Raw genomic sequence first — 20583 nt, 5'->3', positions numbered from 1 at the left:
GGTGCGCTCCGCCCCCACTGCCGCACGTGACTCGCCTTCTGCCACCGCTACCGCCGCCGCTCGGCTCGTCCACCCTGGAGAGCTGGCCGCGCCACCCTTTTCCAGGGGTGCGGAGTGCGGGTAGAGACCCCAGCCGAGCACAGGTCGCGGCAGGTCCGAGGTGACCTGTCGGCGGGCTGGTTGGAAGGTTGCGCTCAGGTTGGGGCCCTTGGAAGCCAGAGTTGGTCACTTAGGATAAAGTGCTAGCCAAAAGAGCAGGGCCGTTGGGCCCCACCAAGAAAGAGGAGGCCAGCGCGGCTGAGAAGAGGGGTCTTGAAAAGGCGACTCCACACCCTGAATTAAGTACCTGTAGCTGGGGGCGTGCTTCCGTTTTTTTATACCAAGCGTTTGTACTCCTACCTGGGGAACAATTAATAATAAGGGGCAAACTAATTTTGTCATGAACATTATTAATCAAACCAGGCAATTCTAAACTGAATAATACCATAACAGTGCAATCATGGCACATTTTATTGAGGTTTCAAATCTGCTTTTTGGTGCTGTTGATATTTGGATTCTATTTGGAAAACGGAATCCAGGCTGGAGAAGCTAACTCCAGATTATTGATGTGGGCACCGGTCCATTTGGAACAATACTTGTTTTTAATGAAACGAATTGAGAAAATGTTCTGGCTTCAAGACCCGGCTCAGTATCTGCTGCTTTTGGAAGTGTTCCTGACCTTCGCTGATCTCCAGTGTTTGAAACTCAAAGAACCTGTTGTCTGAATCCTTCCTTTTGCCCTTGGAGAACACATACATTACCTCCCCCCTCCCCACTCCCTCCTACTGGAACTCAGGGGAAAGTTTACCTCCAGCTCTCCTTTCAAGTGAAGTCTGTATAATGGAGTGACTTAGCACAGTGAGTCCCAAACGTTAATGTGCAGAGAGATCACCCCGGGGCCTTGTTTAAACCACATTCTGATGGATTGGGTCTGGAATTGGGACTGATACTCTGAATGCCTGGCAAACCCCAAGATAAAGTTAGTGCTGCTGGTTTGAGGATCACACGCTTGCTCTAGCAAGGCTTAGAACACTCACTTTGGCATTGGCTCTAGCAAGGCTTAGAACACTCACTTTGGCATTGGCCCGCCTAGTTTGAGTCCTGGTGCATCACTTAATAGCTCTGTGACCTTAGGCAAGTTTTCTTAACAATTTGAGCTCCCCAAGCTGTAAAATGGAAATACTCCTAATATCCACCTCCTAGGGTTTAAGGTTAAATGAAAAAAAAAAAAAAAGACTTGTAAAACAAAAAAAGTACCTTGTGCCTGGCACACGCACCTAGGGTTCAGAAAATGTTAGCTAATTAACTCTTGGGGTCATCCTTGCAGGAGCAAAGCTGGCACAAAGCTGAACATACAGGGGGAACAGCAGGTACAGTGGGAGTGGAGGCAGCCAGCCTAGAATGACCGCAGCACCCCATAGTGTGGTGCCCCGGACAGATGTGTAGGAGAACAATCCTGTTGAATAAATGGAGGACTGAAATGCAGAGCAAGTCATACATGTTTAAAAGTTCTGTTTCTTCTGTAAAACTTTAAATCTTGATAAATTAGTTCTGGGACGTTGAATTAAAAAATCATTTGCTTTTTATTACAGATAATGTCCAGCTGCCTGTCACATGGGTGATCTATTTTAATATCTGAGAGAGTAAATGGATTGTTAAGGAGTAGTGCATTTTTTATCCTCATTAAAAACCTTGAAATTTAAATTTAAATGAATTTATTAATGAAGATACGGTATTCTTAGCTCTCGAAATGAATGGGTATTGTCATCAGAGTTCTCATGTCTCTCTTGCTTGCTGCTTCTCTCTCTAGCCCTAAATATGAATATTTCCTAAGACTCGTTTGTGTGTGCGTGCGTTTGCTTTTTATTTTTCTCACTTTTTCTGTCATTTCCTTTGGAAATTTTATTCATGCTTAATGTTCAACTTTCAAGTGTATGTACCCACATTTTAGCCTGTTTCCCAGCCCCGTTTCTGCATTACCAATCACCTGCGAGGCATTTCCAACTGACTATCCCACCAGCCTAGAAGTTTCAGTGTGTTCTAAATTAAACTCCTCATAAAATTGATACCTCCTAAGGAATAAATCAAGATAGTAATTTGCATTGAGAAGCCCTCAGTGTTAATTCAGGGACCTGGCAAGGGTGTGGGACACGCTGTGGGATCATCCCAGTACCTTCCTCTTGCCCCCAGCTATTTCTCAGAGACTTGGCCTTCAATAGTGACTGAGGCAGATTCATCCTATAAACACAGCTTACTGGTGTAAGAGCCACATAAACAGCTATGGGTTGCTGCATAAATGGTGATCAATGTGACTTGAGCTGGTGAGAAAGTGCATCAGTCAGGGTAGGCTAAATTATGTTGCTGTAACAAATACCACCAAAATCTCAGTGGTTCAATACAATGGAAGTTAATTTCCTGCTCACGCAAAATCTCCAGGCAGCTCTCGGGGTGACTCATTGCTCTAGCCCGCTTCCTTCCTGTGACTTTGGGTGTGTACTTAGAAATAGATGGAAATGTAGAAATCTTGGTGAACAGCAGTAATATCTACCATAGGGATCCATTTAACACAGGGGGCTGGGGATAAAATTAAATGGAAAATAGGGTAGTGACAATAGAGGATGAGCAGAAATTACCAGTTTGAAGAAGGTACCAAGTTCTGTGAGGAGTCTTTGGAAAAGCATTATTGTTCTTGTTATCATACAATATAATTATGTAGGGAGACACTTAAAAGTAAAAACTTGTGTCTCTGCCTGTCAGGGTCACCTTATCATTTAACCAAGGTCAGTCTACTCCAGGCATTGATCATCCAAAGTCTTCTGTGACACAGGGGCTCGGAGATATCTTCCATGTTGATTATATCCTAGGCGGCACATCAACCATTAAATAAGTAAGGTTACATCAACACAAGCAAGTTTGCTAATTTTGCTGACCTTGATGGTCACTCTCTGCTTGAGGGTTGAATACGTGTGTGTGAAGAATGGAATATGTCAGCAGGATCAAATTGTCCCATGTTTCTCCTATGATTGCCTGAATCATGCCTTTGACATATTCAAAGGAATGTTGAAATGTAGCCTAGTGAGTAAAAATCAGTGTGAGAAAAATAAAATCATGGCTTTCAATAAGCTTTGGGGCTTCTTTCTCCAGAGAGCAGAGTTTACATCAGCTCAACTTGCTTCATTCATCTCCCCACACTTCACATGCATAAAAGAGATAAAGCATTGATGAATGCTATAAGCTCTAAAATGCTCTACACACACAGGTTATCATAACGTGTTGCTGAGCACTGAGCAGTGCTTTGGATCACAACAATTGTGTGTTGTCTCTGCTCACATCTATCAGTCGCACTCCCTTTAAAACGTTTGCCTCTCATAAAACTGTTCCCAAATAAGTATTTTTACATAACGTCAGCATCTTCCTAAAGCTAATATTCTGAGAGCTTCAATCACACGTTTCCACAAATGTTGAAAATGAGGAATTAGAAAGGGGGAAGCAGAGCTTATCAGTGAATATTTTAAACCGTTCGCTCAAATCTTTCTCATTTTATCTGATTTATTTTTAGCTCGGAGTCCTTGCTGAACTGTAATACCTCTTTAAGTATAAATCTTAACCTCAAGAGATATGCTACAGTGAACCACTTATGAATGTATCAGTTAGACCATGTAAGACTGAGATGGAGGTGTTCATTACTGAGATGTGATGGCATTTATCAAGATGAGTAGTGAAGGTGGCACAAGATGACAGCTTGGCAGGGATCGCTGCCTTGTGAGGACCCTAGTGTTTAGTTACAGAGTAAATGTTGAAATAAGAAACAATGCCACCTTCGAGGCACTGCATGAGCTTTGAGTAAATATTGGTGAGTTGGCTAGAAAGTATTCTGTAGGTAAAGTTAAGGAAGGAGCTTAAATGACTCACCCAAGTCCCAATTTCTAGTTATGTCCACTAGCAAAAACTGTGTCTCCATAGCATAATACAAAATGCCAGAAGGAAAAATACACTCATTATATAATATATATTGGTGTATACATCATAGGCTATGTTTAATGTAGATCAAAAGGAACAAAATGTTACCCTGACTCGTACAACACTGTGTGTTAGAGGTGTCCATGATTTTATAGCAGATGGAAAAAAATCCCTCATAGAAGGGGTGCCTGGGTGGCTCAGTCGGTTAAGTGTTGGACTTCGGCTCAGGTCATGATCTCATGGTTTGTGGGTTTGAGGCCCGCGTCGGGCTCTGTGCTGAACTCTTGCTCAGAGCCTGGAGGCTGCTTTGGATTCTGTGTCTCCTCTCTCTGCCCCTCCCCTGCTCGCGCTCTGTCTCACTCTGTGTCTCAAAACAAACAAACAAACAACAAACAAACAAACAAAAAAAAAACCAAACGTAATTACAAAAATTTAAAAAAAAAAAGAAAGAAAAAATCCCTCATATATATAAAATAAGTTGGACATGAATATTTTTATATGCTGTTTAGAACAGATGTAGACCAGTTGTGGAAGGATCAACTCTTTCTGGATTCAGTATTTTAAACAAAAGGCAGCAGATAAAATTAATTTGTTGATTAGTAATTATCTCTTAAGTGGTGGAGTTATCTTCAAACTTACCTGTTTGGTCTCTGAGACCAAGAGATGAAATCTGTTAAAGTTTCCTGTTGTAGCTCCATGAAGCCCCAAATGCTTTGATCCCCTAAGAGACCAAGGGGATCACTGCCAACTCACTTTGGGACCCCCCTGGGACACAGTATAGCCGTCTTTTTAATGAATTCCTTGGTTATTAAACATTAGCGTGCCAATTTTATTTTCTTTGCCATTTCCCTATGTCCTGCCCGTGAGTTGGTCAGCCAGTGTGACAATATCAGGAAATTGATTCCTTGCATTTCTTTAGAATCTTATTTCTAATGGTCTTTGATTCATCAGTAGAAATTTGCTCATCTTTGGCCTTTCTAATTTTAAAATTGCTTCAACCTTTTTAAGTTGTAATTTATTCAACAGTTTTGTGATGCCTTCCTCTGGGCAGTCACTCTGTTAGGTGCTGTGTTTCCCCAAGTGGTCTTTGGTCTTAAGGGCCTTAGAGTATAGGGAACGATGGACGTGTGTATAGTGTGGCTTGAGGCACATTAAAAGTTATGAATATGGCACCTGGGTGGTTCAGTCAGTTAAGTGTCTGACTCTTGATTTCAACTCAGGTCATGATCTCATGGTTCGTGGATTTGAGCCCTTCAGTGGGCTCTGTGCTGACAGCACTGAGCCTGCTTGGAATTCTCTCTCCCTTTCTCTGTACTCCTCCCCTACTCTCTTTAAAATAAATAAATAAACTTAAAAAAAAAATAAAAGGTATAAATAAAATGCTAAGAGAACACTGGACAGTCAGGAAGAAAGTCAGACAAGGGCTCTCATTTATGTTGGGTCTAGAAGGATGAAGAAGAGTGTACCAGGTGAGGATGGTTTGGGGTAAGGCAGAGTCTGTGGGCATATATTCCAGAGAAGGAACGTGGAAGCAAATGACGAGTTTAATGTGGCTGAAGAATAGGGTGTGTGGAATGGAAAGGTCAGTGGGGTAGACAAGAGAAGGCCTGGTGTGTCCAGCTGAGATGTTTAGATGTAAGATATTGGCCAGTGGCCTCCGTGTGGGGTGAGAACACTCTGGAGTTGTGTGAGGTGATATGCTGGGTGTGAGAAGGAAGGGCGAAAACTCGGATGTCTATCTATAATCTGAGAAGGGACTTAGTGGCATATGGATTGACATCGGTGCTCTTGCTTGATCTGCAAGCCAGACAGACAGAGGGACTTACCAGGTGCAAGGAATTGTGAGGGAAGGGTTGGGATCCACCACACTGAGGGGGTGTCCCTAAGCTCCTTACTTGTTCTCAAAGCAAACTGCAATTTGGTAGTAGTTTATGGGTGCTTGCGTAAGTGCATTTATGTGTATTGTCTCGTTTGACTAATCTAAGACTCAAAAGATGGATAAATGACTTAAAAGGATTAAAGATAACATGAATGATACAGACATTAGTGGGTTTTCACAAAAGCCCTTGCAAAATTGGTAGGTGATTTTGAAAAACGAGTATCGTAATTTCATAAGCTCATCCAATGATCTACTTCCTGTGTTTGTACATGTGGTTTTCTGTGAGATGTGCTGTGTGGCACAGCCAGCCATCAAAGCAAACATGGAAATAAAGTGCACTTGGGACCAGGTTTCAAGTTGCTTTATCACAAGGCAGTAAAACTGTCTAAAAATGATGAAGTGTTTTCAACCACATTATTCGCACTAAACAACATTTTAGTGATAACAGAATATTTTGCCTATCATTAATACATGGAATATAAAATAGTGTATATTTCATCTTTACCTCACCCTTTAAAACGTCAGTTTTATGTTTTCTAATGTGTATAATATATTAATGCAGCAGTTGTATATCTATACTGTTTACAAATGAATATGCATGTGTGAGATAAGAAACGTACTTAGAGGAGTGCGGAGGCAGAAACAAGCCAGAAAAGGTGTCAGAGCAAAGGTGCCTATGATCAGGTTTGTTGGTACCACTGGGGCATGGAGGCTGCTCTGGAAATTCACTCAGAAGGTTAGTATCCTGATCTGGAGGAAAGCTGGTGAGGACCTGGAGAGGAGAGATCACCAAAACCTTCCGTCTTCAGTAGGAAGGGATGTGTATGGTGGGGGAGGGGAGGGAGGGAACACCGTTGGGGACGGGGAAGGGTTTGCAAGTCTGCAGCTTGCCAGTCTGGGTAGAAGGAGAAACCATTGCTTGAGATGAAGAAATGGGATATTGAACAAGATACAGAGTTCAGTTTAGGACACATCAAGTCAGAGGTGCCCAAGGGATTCCACGGCGATGACTAGAGGGTGTTTTAAATATAATTCTGAAGCTCAGGAGAGCTGAGAGATACAGAGTTTATAATAGCTTTAATTTCTCCATCTGCAGCCCTTCCTACAAGTGCTGGTCTTAAAATACACCCCTTCGTCTAAGACAAATTAACACAACAGCTTAACATTTATAATTATTTATAATAAAATGAAAAAAAATTAAGAATCAGCTTACCAATGCATAATGGGAAGGCATCCCTCAGCAGACGCTCTTAGGATTTTAATTGGGCATTTAGATGAATTTTGCATTCTGCTGGACCTCTCCAGAAGTGTCTTGTCCTTTGCTGGTTTTCTATGCGTACTGTTTTGGTTCTTTCTCAAATGTTATCTAGACTATAGTTTGTTATAAGATAGTCACTCTTTTTCATACTACATTCTATCTTTTCACACTGCCAACCTTGTTGTTCAAGCCAGACATCTATTTTTTTCTTATTGTATCAGAGCAATTGGGAACGTTTCTGATTCTGTTGTACACGTGTCCCTTCTTTGGGAATCACAAGCATTGTGAAACCATGGCCACCGTCCTCTCTGAGTTGTTTATTGAGCGACCTGTCAAAGCATATTCTTGCTAAGTTATAAGGATGCCTTTCATACCATGCCATTTCCCCCAATTCCTTACCTTGCACTTACTAAGAATTACAGATAATTTACCTGTTTAATTTTCAGACTCCTTATAATTCTATTTGTTTTTAATTTTAGTTTTAGTTTTTTAGTTTTTGAAAGAGGGAGAACAGAAACGGGAAGAGAGGTAGAGGAGAGAGAGTCTCAAGCAAGCTCCACACTCAGTGCGGAGTCTGACTCAGGTCTCCATCTCACAACCATGAGATCATGACCTGAGCTGAAATCAAGAGTCGGACGCTTAACTGGGTGAGCCACCCAGATGCACCCGTACAATTCTATTTCTAACCATTTATCTCATGAATAAGATTTTGTAATTAATACCAAATAAGTATTTATTTAAAATTTGAAATTTCTTACAGCATGGTCTTGTGGCAGCTCATTATTTAATATCTCAAGCACTTATGCATTGTCTCCTTTATTAAAATGAAATTAATTTTAGTGCAAAGACATGTCTCTGCCCACTAGAATGTAAGCCCCATAAGGGCAAGGATTTTTGTCCATTTTGTGTCACTTTTCTATTTTTAGTGTGTAGAACTGTGTTTGGGACATGACAGATGATAAAGAAATATTTTTGAATAATCAAATGAATACATAAATAAGCAGAATGGAATCAGAAATGTCTCAATTGAATTATCTTTCCATTTTAAAAATCTATATTATTATATTATATTATATTATATTATATTATATTATTTCTCTGTAATTTAGCAACTCCATTAATTTTATTAAAAATTCAGCTTAGGGGCGCCTGGGTGGCGCAGTCGGTTAAGCGTCCGACTTCAGCCAGGTCACGATCTTGCGGTCCGTGAGTTCGAGCCCCGCGTCAGGCTCTGGGCTGATGGCTCAGAGCCTGGAGCCTGTTTCCGATTCTGTGTCTCCCTCTCTCTCTGCCCCTCCCCCGTTCATGCACTGTCTCTCTCTGTCCCAAAAAATAAATAAACGTTGAAAAAAAAATTCAGCTTAATATAAGTTTATTAGGAGACAGTGACTTTCATACACAACAAATTTTAATTTTTCAGCATCTAGGAGAAAAAAATCTTTTAATCTTCTTTCAGCTGATAGGTTTTCTTAAGACTGAAAACACATCTTACGGAGTCCCCCAGCAATATTTAGGTAGGAAGGTTTAAGTTTAGTCTTAAAATTAAAAGCTAGCATTCATAAGGAACAGTTATTTCCAGAATATGGCAAAAAGGAAATAAATAAAAGAGAAATCTATAAAATATATTGAAATAATAGAACACGAGACCAAGAAATCAGCTTAAAGATAATAGCTGCCTGTACCAGAGAAGCTCTCAGCATATGGTACATTTCAAGGCGTTGCTAAAATTGCATTTAACCACATCCACAAACTCATTCTTGCCATTACCATAACCATTTCACAAAACGTTTTTTCTCCTCATCTAAAGTCTGAGAAGAGTAATTGGGAAAAAAATGCCACTTAACTGTCTCCGAGAAATCCAGCTGCTGGGAGCTGTCATTGGCTCTGGGGACTCGGACAAGGCCCCCTGTCAGTGAGGATAATGATGAGGAGTGAGATCTGCGGTGGGAGGAGAGTCAGGCCCTGAAACTCCCCAGTCAATTGTGCTTTGAGAAACACTAATGTGTTTTGCCATGCTACCATGTGTCTCTTTGTTCTCCAAGAACGTCCATTCTGTTCACCACTCATGAGTGCACGTTTAGTTTTATCTCATAATTCGTAGTGTAAATGAGTAGACGCAGAGGGCAGAATATGCTCCCATTGAGATTCCATAAGGCCCGTTCACAAGTCTTCTTCCTCCTCTTATTTTCTTTATTTTCATTCTTTTGAGGACCTTAGAGGATTAAACAAATTTTGGACAAGTCAAAAACATTGCTATGTTAATTGCAAACAGATGCATGCTCTTCATAGTGATGATGATACAGAAACGGGGACCAGGAGCCCACATCACTGCCACAAGGACCTTTATGGTGGGTATAGATTTTCGTGGTTATCTACAGAATTGTGGTATTTTTTTGGTGCCAGGTCAGACTCACTCTGGCTAAATTCTGAATTGGGAATAAGCTCTTTATTCGTGACAAACTCTAGCCAGCACCAAATGGAACCAAGTGCAACACTTTTTTTTGACATGCAAAAAACTGTACATATTTAATGTATACAATTTGATGAGTTTGGAAATAAGTGTACATCTGCCATTAAATGCAACACTTTTGATCCTGACTTCTAGAGACCTCAGATCCCAGAGACAGCACCTAGATGGCTTTACATGTGGGGAGAAAGTGCTGTGAATACAATGAACTCATCAAAAAGCCCAGATATAGTCAAATAATTAACATATTATACAACATATTATAGTTCAGTTATTTGATGGATTATTTGGTAACTGCTAAAAAAATGTTCAAATATTTAAGAGCATGGAAAAAATCATACTTTAATATCTTAAGGGACAAAAAACAAGATTCAAAAGTTTGATTCTTATATATCCAGTATGATGTCATTTGAATAAAATGTTTCCATATGTTTCTATGCATAGGGAAGTAAATAAGAAAATAAAATTGGAGGAAATACTTTAAAGTGGCGGTATTTCTGGATTACAGGGAATTTCTATTTTCGTAGTTTTCAGTTTGATCTATATCCATATATAGATATAGAGACAGCCAGGGAGACAGAGAGGAGACAGAGAGGAGACAGAGAAAGAGATTTTATGGAATTGGCTCCCACAATTGTAGGATGGTTGTGGAGGCTGGCAAGTCAGAAATCTAGAGGGCTAGCCCGTAGGCTGAATATTCAAGCAAAAGTTGATGTTGCAGTCTTGAGAGGAATTCCTTCTCTGGGAAACCTCAGTCATTTCTCTTGAAGCCTTCAACTCGTTGGAAGAAGCCCACCCACATTATGGAGGGTTAATCCCATCTAAATCCCATCTGAAAAATACTCTCATGGGAACATCTAGACTAGTGTTTGGCCAAACAACTGAGCATCATAGCCTAGACAAGAGGACACATCAGATTACCCATCATAGCTTTCAAGCAATTCCCAGCCCTCTTTCTTTCTAGAAATAGGCAGATTTTCCAGGTGGGTGTTACGTCCTTTCCCAGGCTGGCCATGAGCTTTTCATGTACATTTTCGTCTTCCCAACAACCACTGTTCAGGGGGGTGAGGTGGCCTCAGTGCCCCAGGAGTGCAGGCGAATTTTGGAATTCTTGCTCGGAATGCTAGGACAGCAGCTATAACTCCAGGGTGGAGTGGGAGTACAGCTGGGAAACTGCAAGATGGACCCCATGGAAGGCAGAACAGAGATGGCCTTCAGTCCCTGAATTAAACCAACTCTAACTTCCATCCTTCCTCTGGATTTTCAGTTACACAAACTATTTATTTCATCTCATTCTTCTGTTAGGTACAACCATGTTTCTGTGAATATGTTGTCTTTTCCAGTTTTTCAACAAATATGGATTACTTTTATAAGGAAGCAATTTACTATATTCATTGATTCTAAGGAAAACTTTTTTGCATTTTAAAACCTCTGAAATTGGGATGTGTCACGGCATGTCATAACTTAATAGAGCTTTCTTTTGTAGCATATATAAAAAACAGTGATGTCTGGGGCACATGGGTGGCTCAGTTGGTTAAGTGTTGGACTTCTGCTCAGGTCATGATCTCATGGTTTGTGGGTTTGAGCCCCACATCGGGCTCTATGCTGACAGCTCAGAGCCTGGAGCCTGCTTCGGATTCTGTGTCTCCCTCTCTCTCTGCCCCTCCCCTACTCACTCTCTGTCTCTCAAAAATAAATAAAACATTAAAAAATAAAAAACAAACAATGATGTGTCTTATGTTCAGTAATGTTTTAGACTTGATAAAAAAATACGATGTTTTTGACTGTATAAAATTTATTTTTAAGGGAGATGGAGTGCAACTGACCAGGATACTTGGAGGGATGTGCCATATACCCCTGGGATCATATGGTGACCTGGATGCCTCTACATTTCTGGAAGGGTCCAAGAAGAAATCAATAACCTAGAACCTGGCCCTGCTGTACTAAATATTTAAAGACTGATACAAACTTGACTGATAGAGAACACTTGGTTCTCCATAATGAAAATAGGAGCAAATCTTCTCCTTTCAAAGACTCTGATACATTTTCAATGTCTATTTAAAAAAGATTTTTTTTTAACGTTTATTTATTTTTGAGAGAAAGAGACAATGTGAGGGGGAGAGGGAGAGAGAAAGAGGGAGACACAGAATTGGAAGCAGGTCCCAGGCTTTGAGCTCTCATCACAGAGCCTGATGCGGGGCTCAAACTCATGAACCGTTAGATCCATGACCTAAGCTGAAGTCGGACGCTCAACTGACTGAGCCACCTAAACGCCCCAGCAATGTCTATTTTCTTTTTCTTGGACTCTACGGTTTGGTATTACTTTTGGTTTTAAATGGTTTCAAAATCGATTCCCTCAATCATGCTATTTCAGGCTCTTGTACATATGACTAATACATTAAAATTGTTTTCAATGTTTATTTATTTTTGAGAGAGAGGGAGAGAGGAGGATGTGAGTGGGGGAGGGGCAGAGAGAGAAGGTGACAGAGGATCTGAAGCAGGCCCAAGTGGACAGCAGCGAGCCTGATGTGGGGCTCGAACTCACAAACTGGAGATCACGATCTGAGCTGAAGTCAGGTGCTTAACCAATTGAGCCACACAGGCATCCCAACATACGACTAATACATTAATAATAATAATATCATATGTTGCCTATATATAGTATTTTTAAAACTTGAAAAAAATTTAGATATATTATGTGATTTGATTCCAGTAATATTTCTGTGAGTTATGCAGGTTATTGTGATCTTTTTAATATTTAAGAGGCTTGCTTGGTGTCACAGAGTAGTTGGTAGAGGTGGGACTTCGAGTGGACTAGAAAGGAAAGGCTGATAAATGAAGTTTTATTGCCTGAAGTTATGATCTGTGTCATTAGCAAAGATAGAATACAATTTTAGAGTTTTTTCAAACGCTGGTTCAAGGTTAAGGTCATCAATTCATGACTATCTTTCTGTTCTCATGTATATTCCTCACTAAAAATGATCATTGTTTAACTGAGGCCATTGTGATTCCCCTGTCTTGAAAAGATCCTATTTATTTTGTCCTAACTCACACTGTACTGTAAATAATTGAGCAGCGAACCATCCCAAGAACTAAGGTCTTAAGCACTATTATAATTTATTAGATTAATTTGAATTTTTAAGATGGTTTGGATTGTATATTGCATTTACATTTTCCTAAACTGGATCAGGCAGAAGTTATAGACAATGAACAGAGAAATAATGACAAGTTAGAATACAAGAAGTAGAATGAATTCAGGGAAAACTTATCCTTCTACTCCCGTTTATAGAAATCTCTGCTTGTTGTGAATTATGGTCCCATCTTATCCAGCTACACTTACTATATTTTGTTTTAGTTATTTTTTTCCCACATCCTCCTCTTCACTATACGATGCATTTCTGGAAGGCAGGGACTACGTCTTACTTTTCTCTCGGGCATATTCTTTCTAGCATACCACCTGGCACATAGCAGATGCTCAAAACATGTTGGCTGCATGGCTGTGCAGGAGAAGAGCAGGAGGAGAGCAGGGGTGGTCTTTAATTTCCTGGAGAAGTCGGTGGGCCCATGTGTTGAAAATTAAGGAGTAGGATCTGGTTTGGGGACCTGAAAGTGTGAAAGCGAAATTTCTGAGTTTAAGTCATAGGATTTCTGGGGATGGGAGATTGCAGGTGAGGTTGGCAGCCCCCCGATTTCGGCAGATGGGGGATTATCAACAGCTTGCTGCCTCCATTTTATATAAGAGAACGGCAGTGACTCAGGTAGATGGGATATTTGGGTCTTGTGATCTCAGTTTCCTCACTGATTCATGGCAGTAAACAGCAAAAAATTTTTTAAGTTTATTTACTTTGAGACAGAGAGTGAGAGAGCGGGAGCAGGGGAGGGGTGGAGAGAGAGGGTGAGAGAGAATCCCACCCTGATTCAGGGCCTGAACCCACAAACCATGAGACCATGACCTGAGCTGAAATCAAGAGTTGAATGCTTAGCTGACTGAGCCACCCAGGTGCCCCGTAACCAACATATTTTAAGCCTAAGCATTTTTCTTACTTTCTTCGAGAAGATCATTTATGTAAACACAACTATGGCTATTTAGTACTACCTAGTTAGATAGGACAATGTAGTGACTTATTTTATTTAGCTGGAATATGCCCTGTAAATTTCTAGGAAATTCACCAAAGATTCCATTTAATAAGGTAAGACGATGTTTTAGGTAAGTCAGTAAAGCAGAACAAAGAGAAAATCTTGACATATACCTCAAATCCTGAACGTAAAGTAGTCTTTATTTATTTAAAGAAATTGATACTTTTACCTCATATAATTGTGACTATTCAGTCAGTCGTAATAATGGAGGGATAGACCAAGGACATGATTCTGATTATTTTAAAGGGGGTGGGGAAAGAAGCAATGGAGATCCAAAGTTCTCCATTCTCTTTACCTTGTGAATGGTTGAGGTATAAAGGTCATCAGCATGACTACTTACCGTGGCTGAACAGACAGTTGTGAAATCCAACTGAAGGTCATTTTACCATCTCTGAGAGTTCTGGCTCTGACAGGAAGAAGATGAAAATAATTTCAGAAAGAACCAGGCAGTACACAGATACAATTCAGATAAGAGGGTGAAAAGGTTGAAAACACAAATCATTGTGAAGAACTGGTAATCCAGAGGGCTTGTGGCCACCAGACTCCCCCCTTTTAAGATAAGAAGTAACATGGTGGTTTTAAACATAGGCTTACTGCATTCTAGCCTTTTAAAAGGTGAGTCTTTTGGTTGTCCTTGGAGGCAGCTTTTGTTTCTGGAAAAGACTATTTGTACTTGCTTTGATTTTTAGAAACGAATACTTAATTTATTCAAGTTGTGAATCCAAATCTAGTTTTTCCTTAAGATTTAAATTTAAACATGGGACTCCTAGGTGGCTCAGTCGGTTAAGCATCTGATTCTTGATCTCGGCTCGGGTCATGGTCTCACGTTTTGTGGACTCAAGCCTCACATTAGACTCCATGCTGACAGCATGGAGCCTTCTTGGGATTCTCTCTCTCCCTGTCTCTTTTCCCCTCCCCAGCTCATGCTCACACTCGTGCATGCATTCTCTTTCTCAAAATAAAGAAATAAACTTAAAAAAATTTAAACTTGTAAGTCTAATTATTCTATTTATAAATCTCTATTTTGAAAATTAATTTCAAGGAATAGATATAAATTTAATATATTTGATTTTTATTTTTTTTTTTTAATTTTTTTTTTCAACGTTTATTTATTTTGGGGACAGAGAGAGACAGAGCATGAACGGGGGAGGGGCAGAGAGACAGAGGGAGACACAGAATCAGAAACAGGCTCCAGGCTCTGAGCCATCAGCCCAGAGCCTGACGCGGGGCTCGAACTCACAGACCGCGAGATCGTGACCTGGCTGAAGTCGGACGCTTAACCGACTGCGCCACCCAGGCGCCCCATAATATATTTGATTTTTAAAAAGCAGTTAAAGTATCAGAACAGATACCCTCCCAGGCATTCAAATTATTTTTAAAATGTATTAAATCATATTTATAAACATGAATAATTTATATATATTATTCTAAATATCTCAGTATTGCTCATAAGCCCATAATTCTTTTGTATTTCCCTTTGAAATTACAAGTCTAAGTGAATTACCTAATCATACATTTCAAATAGGAATCACAAGATTCATCAGACTTTTCCTTTTTTAAATTTATTTTTTAAATATTTTTTTAATTGACATATAATCAACATGTAACATTATATTAGTTTTAGTGTAAAACGTAATGGCTCAATATTGTATACATTGTAAAATGATCACCACAGTCAGTCTCGTTATGACTCATCACCATAGGACAAAACTTTTTTTTTTTCTTATGATGAGAACTTTTAAGATTTACTCTCTTAGCAACTTTCAAATATGCAATACAATATTATTGACTATAGTCATCATGCTATACATTACATCTCCATGACTTATGTATTTTATACATATTTTGTACCTCTTGACACCCTCTACCCATTTCACCCACCCCAGACGCCTTTCTGCTCTGGGAACCACCAATCTATTCTCTGTGTCTATGAGTTTTGTTTGTGTGTGTGTGTGTGTGTGTGTGTGTGTGTGTTTCAGATTCCACATAAGCTACATTCATTTTTAAAAATTCCTTTCTTCTTTGGCTGCTCCGATTGGGTGAGTTTCACTGCCCTGTCCTCTAGATTGCTGATCCTTTCTTCTTTAAAAAAAAATTTTTTTTTAATGTTCTATTTATTTCTGAGAGAGAGAGAGGGAGACAGAATGTCAGCTGGTGAGGAGCAGAGAGAGATAGAGAGAGAGAGAGAGGCACAGAATCTGAAGGAAGCTCCAGGCTCCAAGCTGTCAGCACAGAGCCTGTGCTCAGGGTTCATGATTTCGTGAGATCATGACCTGAGCCAAAGTCAGATGCTTAACCGACTGAGCCACTCAGGCACCCCACGGATCCTTTCTTCTACTTCATCTAGTCTGCTGGTGAACACTTACAGTGTATTTTTCAATTCCATTATTGTATTCTTCAGCTCTGTGACTTCTGTTACTTTCTGATGATTTCTATCTCTGTTGAAATTCTCACTGTGTTCATCCATTCTCCTCCCAAGTTTGGTGGGCATCTTTATGACTATCAGTTTGAATTCTTTATCAGGTAAGGAACTTACCTCAGTTTCTTTCAAGTTTTATTGTTGTTGTTGAGTTTTTTATCTTTTTCTTTCATTTGGAGCATATTCATCTGTTTCTTCACTTTGCTTGACTTTGTTGTTCCTATATATTAGGTAAAACAGTTACCTCTCCCAGTCTTAAGGGAGTGGCCCTGGATAGGAGATGAAACTTATCATTCAACCTTGTTCTAGCTCTTGGTTGTCTCCTGAAACTTTGTGACTGTCTAAGCAGCCTGATTTATTCTTGATAGCTTCCTGTTGTTGAGGGTGTGTCAAGACCTTTTAGTGTTCCAAAGGGAAGGGTTGGATCTCAGTCAGTACCTAGATTCAGGCTGATTGAAAGCCAGACCCTCAGGCAGCATCTTTTAAAGTCTGCATATATATAGTCCTGTGGGACCACAGCCCTAAACCCTGCTGGTCTCCAGACTAGGAAATGTGGGTGACAGTTGAAACCATTGGGTCTCCAGGTGAGTGCAAAAGCTCCTTTCTGGGAGGTACCAGTAAGTTGTAGTGAGGCCAAGGGAGAGCACAAAGATGACATCTCCTGGCCTATGTTTCCTGAGAGCACCTCTGTAGTCTCTAGATGTGTGAAAAATTTGAAGCCTATTCCTGATGCTGTAGCTCCAGGACAAGTAAAGAGGCCTTTTTCATAGGAAAGATGGGGTGTGGTTCAGTCTGCTCTCTATTCCCGGGGGGAGGAAGGGGGTGGTAACCTGCCAAGAACTGTTTCTCTGATTCCTTCAGTTCTGTGAGGCCCAGAAACATCAGCCCTCCATGCCACCAGAGCCAGGCAATCAAGGTGCACCCCCTGTGTGTACTTCACATGCCTGCTAGCTTTGGAGAGTCAGAAGAGTGCAGGACAGAGGCATGTTGGTTGGTTTTAGCAAGGAAATAGGAGTGCAGGGATGGGGCATGCCTGCTGGCTTTAGTGGAGCAGTAGGAGAGTGCAATTCAGCACCAACAAGATAGAGGGAGAGCACAAAAATGGTGTCCACTATCTCCTCTGCCCCTGGACAGAGTCCTAATTGCCCCATTCCTCCAGCATATTCTTTAAGATTAACAAGTGAATCTCCTTCACATATAGTCTAGGTGCTTTTGAAACTGCTGCTTTTGCACTGGGTCCTGGGGCAAGTAAATCTGTGTATGAGTCCTTGACGAGCAGAATCTCAGTTCCCTATACCCCTTTAGTTCTTGTAGAGGTAAGCCTTGCTGGTTTTTGAAGACAGATATTTGGGGGACTTGTGTCTCTTGTTCAGGTCCCAAAAGTTGTGGGGCCTGTTGTGGGATACCAATCCCTTGTTCCTCAGGAAGAAGTTCTCTATGTGTGAGATCCCTCCCAATTGTGTAGCTATGCCAAAGGAGGGGGCGGTGGTTTGCTGAGACTGTATCTCTGCCTCTCCTACCAGTCTTGATGTGACCCTTTTAACCTTTGCTGTGGAGGAGTTGTCCAGCTAATTTTCATGTCTTTTTCAGAGGGAATTGCTCCATATGTAGCTATAGATTTACTGTGTCCGTGAGAGGAGGTGAGTTCAGGATCTTTCTACACTGCCATTTTGAACTCAATTGATCTTTTATTCTCTTAATGAGTATACTCTTAATGCCAATTATGCATATGCTTTTCTAACATTTAATATAAGAATATTATATATTTAATTTTCTTTTTCATCTCTCTCCTTTAATCTAAATTTTTCCCGAGGGGGGAGGGGAGAACAAAGGGGGAAATTTCTACCCAGTAAATTGGGGTTACTCTTTTAATACCTTCTCAGATGGATAGGTTGCATATCTGCTGGTAATTTTATTTGGATCAAAGGAGGTTTATTGTCCTAAGACACTGCCAAGGCCTTGGAGCAGCATGAGTTCTCTGTATAGTGGCTTTACTAGGTCCTGACAAAAAGTAGACTCTTAGCCCACTCAAGTCCCTAAGATTCAGTTTGTACAAAATCTGATTCTTCTTCCTTGCAATAGCTTTACCAGTTGACAGGATTCAACTAATCTCATCTCTTGATCCTGTTTTGAATTTATTTCATATTTTTCTAACCTGACAGGGCTTAAACTCTTATAAATATTTAAATGCTATCTGATTGGATTCTGCACATTCCTCATGGCTTTACCTCGTTCTTCAGCTACCACACTGAAGTCACCTTAACGATGGATAAAACCATTTGATTTAGTTTGGGTGTCTCCCAAAGTAGACCTTGAGACAAGAACAAGAGTTTCAGTAGGACATAAAACAAACACTGGGAAGTGAGACGGGGATGGAAGCCAACCGATGAGAAGTATATTATCAAGCCAGTCATCACTACGGGCTACTGGAGCTTAAGGTGAATGAAGAAGTGCTGGGAGCCAGCATGAAACATGTGTCTCAGAGTCATCTCATCCAAGAAGTAAGGGAGCTGGGGTATTTATATGCCAATTCCTGTTGCTCATATGTTGCATGCCGTTTCTGGAGGTAATTAAATCCCAGCACTTTCTGCCTACTACTCAGGAGGGCAAAGTGGCTTCAGTGGTCAGAGAATGCCGTCAGGAAAAGGAATATAGGGGCTGAATTGGTAAGAGCGTGAGTGTGCGGGTCATTTTCTTTCCTTAGAGCTTCAGTTGCACTTAACACCAACATGCTGATTTCATCACACTTGATTCCGGTTACCTTCAAGTCTCCCAAATGCTGGAGATAGCGCATAATCCAAGACATCCTCTTTCACATGCACTGTGCTCCAGTTTATCACAGGTGAGCGTCTTAGTAATGGGGTTACCACAGCATGCCTGGGATTGTTACCACTCTACTTACTACCAGTAATGGAGCCTTTGGGGTCTTTTGGTTGGTCTCACTCAACTCTAGAGTCCCAGCCTGAGGATCTTCTTTTCAGGACTTCTTATCTCACTGAGTGTCTTAATTTGGGTTCTCACAGAGGTAGACTCTGAGAAACAGATTGGAGTGCAAAAAGTTTGTTTGGGAAGGTGAAGCAAATATAAATAGGAGAGTTGGGCAGTAAGACAGGGAGGGAAGCCAGTCCACAAAATGTATGTTTGGCCAGACACCAGTGTGGGCTGCTGGGCTTAATCCACTGAGGGATCTCTGTAGGGAGCCTATGTAGAACACACCTTTCAGTATTATCTCACCCCCTCTTGGCTAAGGAGTCTGGGATTTTACTTACTACCTCCCTTCCGCACTGGTGGACAGTTCCTACTGAAGCATGCTAATTCCCCGGCATTTTTGATCGGCTGCAAAGTGGCTAGAAAAAGCCCCCAAGGAAGGTAACGCAGGTGCTGGGTGGTGGGTGTTGAAGTCTGGCCTGCATGTACCAAGGTGGTAAGATCAAGGGGATATTTATGGGGCACTCGTGGTATCCCTTATACCATTGTTTCCCACTTCTTAAGACTTTTTTAAGTTGTATTTATTTAAGTATTCTCTACACTCAATGTGGGGCTCGAACTCATGACCCTGAGATCAAGAGTTGCATGCTTTTCCAACTGAGTCACCCAGGTACCCCTTAAGATTTTTGTTCCAACTTGATGTTAGGTGTTTATATAAAATGAGAATATTTAAAGATTATTCAACAAATTAGAATGTCCAAAATTGCCAAAGCCTTTTAAACAACTATGAAGCGTTTTCAGAGGGCTGGAGAGTAAGTGTGAATTTATAAGGGAAGACAGATTTGCTAAGCTGAGCTATTTGAGCTAAATTATTTATTTTTTACTTTTGCTAATAAGACTCCCAGATGTAGATGTGAAGGAATAGAATAAACATGTTTCTTGGATCACTAGAGGAAGGAAAGAATATGAGTCATATGCATATAGCCAGACAGGGATTTGTTTAGAGAAGAATTAGCAGTGCTGGGCATTAATATTCTTATTTTAGAATAAGTAAATAAGCTAGCTTTGAAGGTTGGGATCCTTCTGGTATGATGAGGTTGGAAATAGACAAGTTTTATTTTAATAATTAGTATGATTAAGTTTTCTTTTCTCCTTCTTTCATTTTTCCTCCCTCCTTCCCCTCTCCTCCCTCTCTCCTTTCCTTCCTTCTTTCCTTCCTTCCTCCCTTCCTTCCTTTTTAAAGAACACATTTGGTAGGGGCGCCTGGATGGCTCAGTTGGTTAAGGATCTGATTTCACTCAGGTCATGATCTCAAGGTTCCTGAGTTCTGCATCGGGCTCTCTGCTGACAACACAGAGCCCGCTTTGGATCCTCTGTCCCCCTTTCTTTTTGCCCCTCCCCCTCCTGTGCATGAGCACACACTTTCTGCACCATTCTCTCTCTCAAAAATTAAAAAACATTAAAATAAAGAACACATTTTGTAGAGATTCAAGGAA

The 20583-nt window shown here is 40.7% G+C and overlaps 1 long non-coding RNA gene across 2 annotated transcripts in view; it reads right to left on the bottom strand.

The window, feature by feature from the left end:
- Window positions 1-8497: 8497 nt before the first annotated feature.
- The window catches only part of LOC125149096 (uncharacterized), a 30853-nt gene continuing 18767 nt past the window's right edge, over window positions 8498-20583 (bottom strand). The window contains exons 3-4 of one of the 2 annotated variants that reach the window (XR_007145807.1): window positions 14081-14146; window positions 8498-9348 (exon numbers count right to left, since the gene is read on the bottom strand). This is a non-coding gene — a long non-coding RNA (uncharacterized LOC125149096). Of the gene's footprint in view, window positions 9349-12982; window positions 13207-14080; window positions 14147-20583 lie in introns of those variants that run through there. The other variant, XR_007145808.1, reaches the window with a different exon arrangement.

The sequence above is a fragment of the Prionailurus viverrinus genome, chromosome D3 (assembly GCF_022837055.1).
Source record: "Prionailurus viverrinus isolate Anna chromosome D3, UM_Priviv_1.0, whole genome shotgun sequence".
NCBI lineage: Eukaryota > Metazoa > Chordata > Mammalia > Carnivora > Felidae > Prionailurus > Prionailurus viverrinus.
This window is presented reverse-complemented; position numbering and strand designations above follow the sequence as displayed.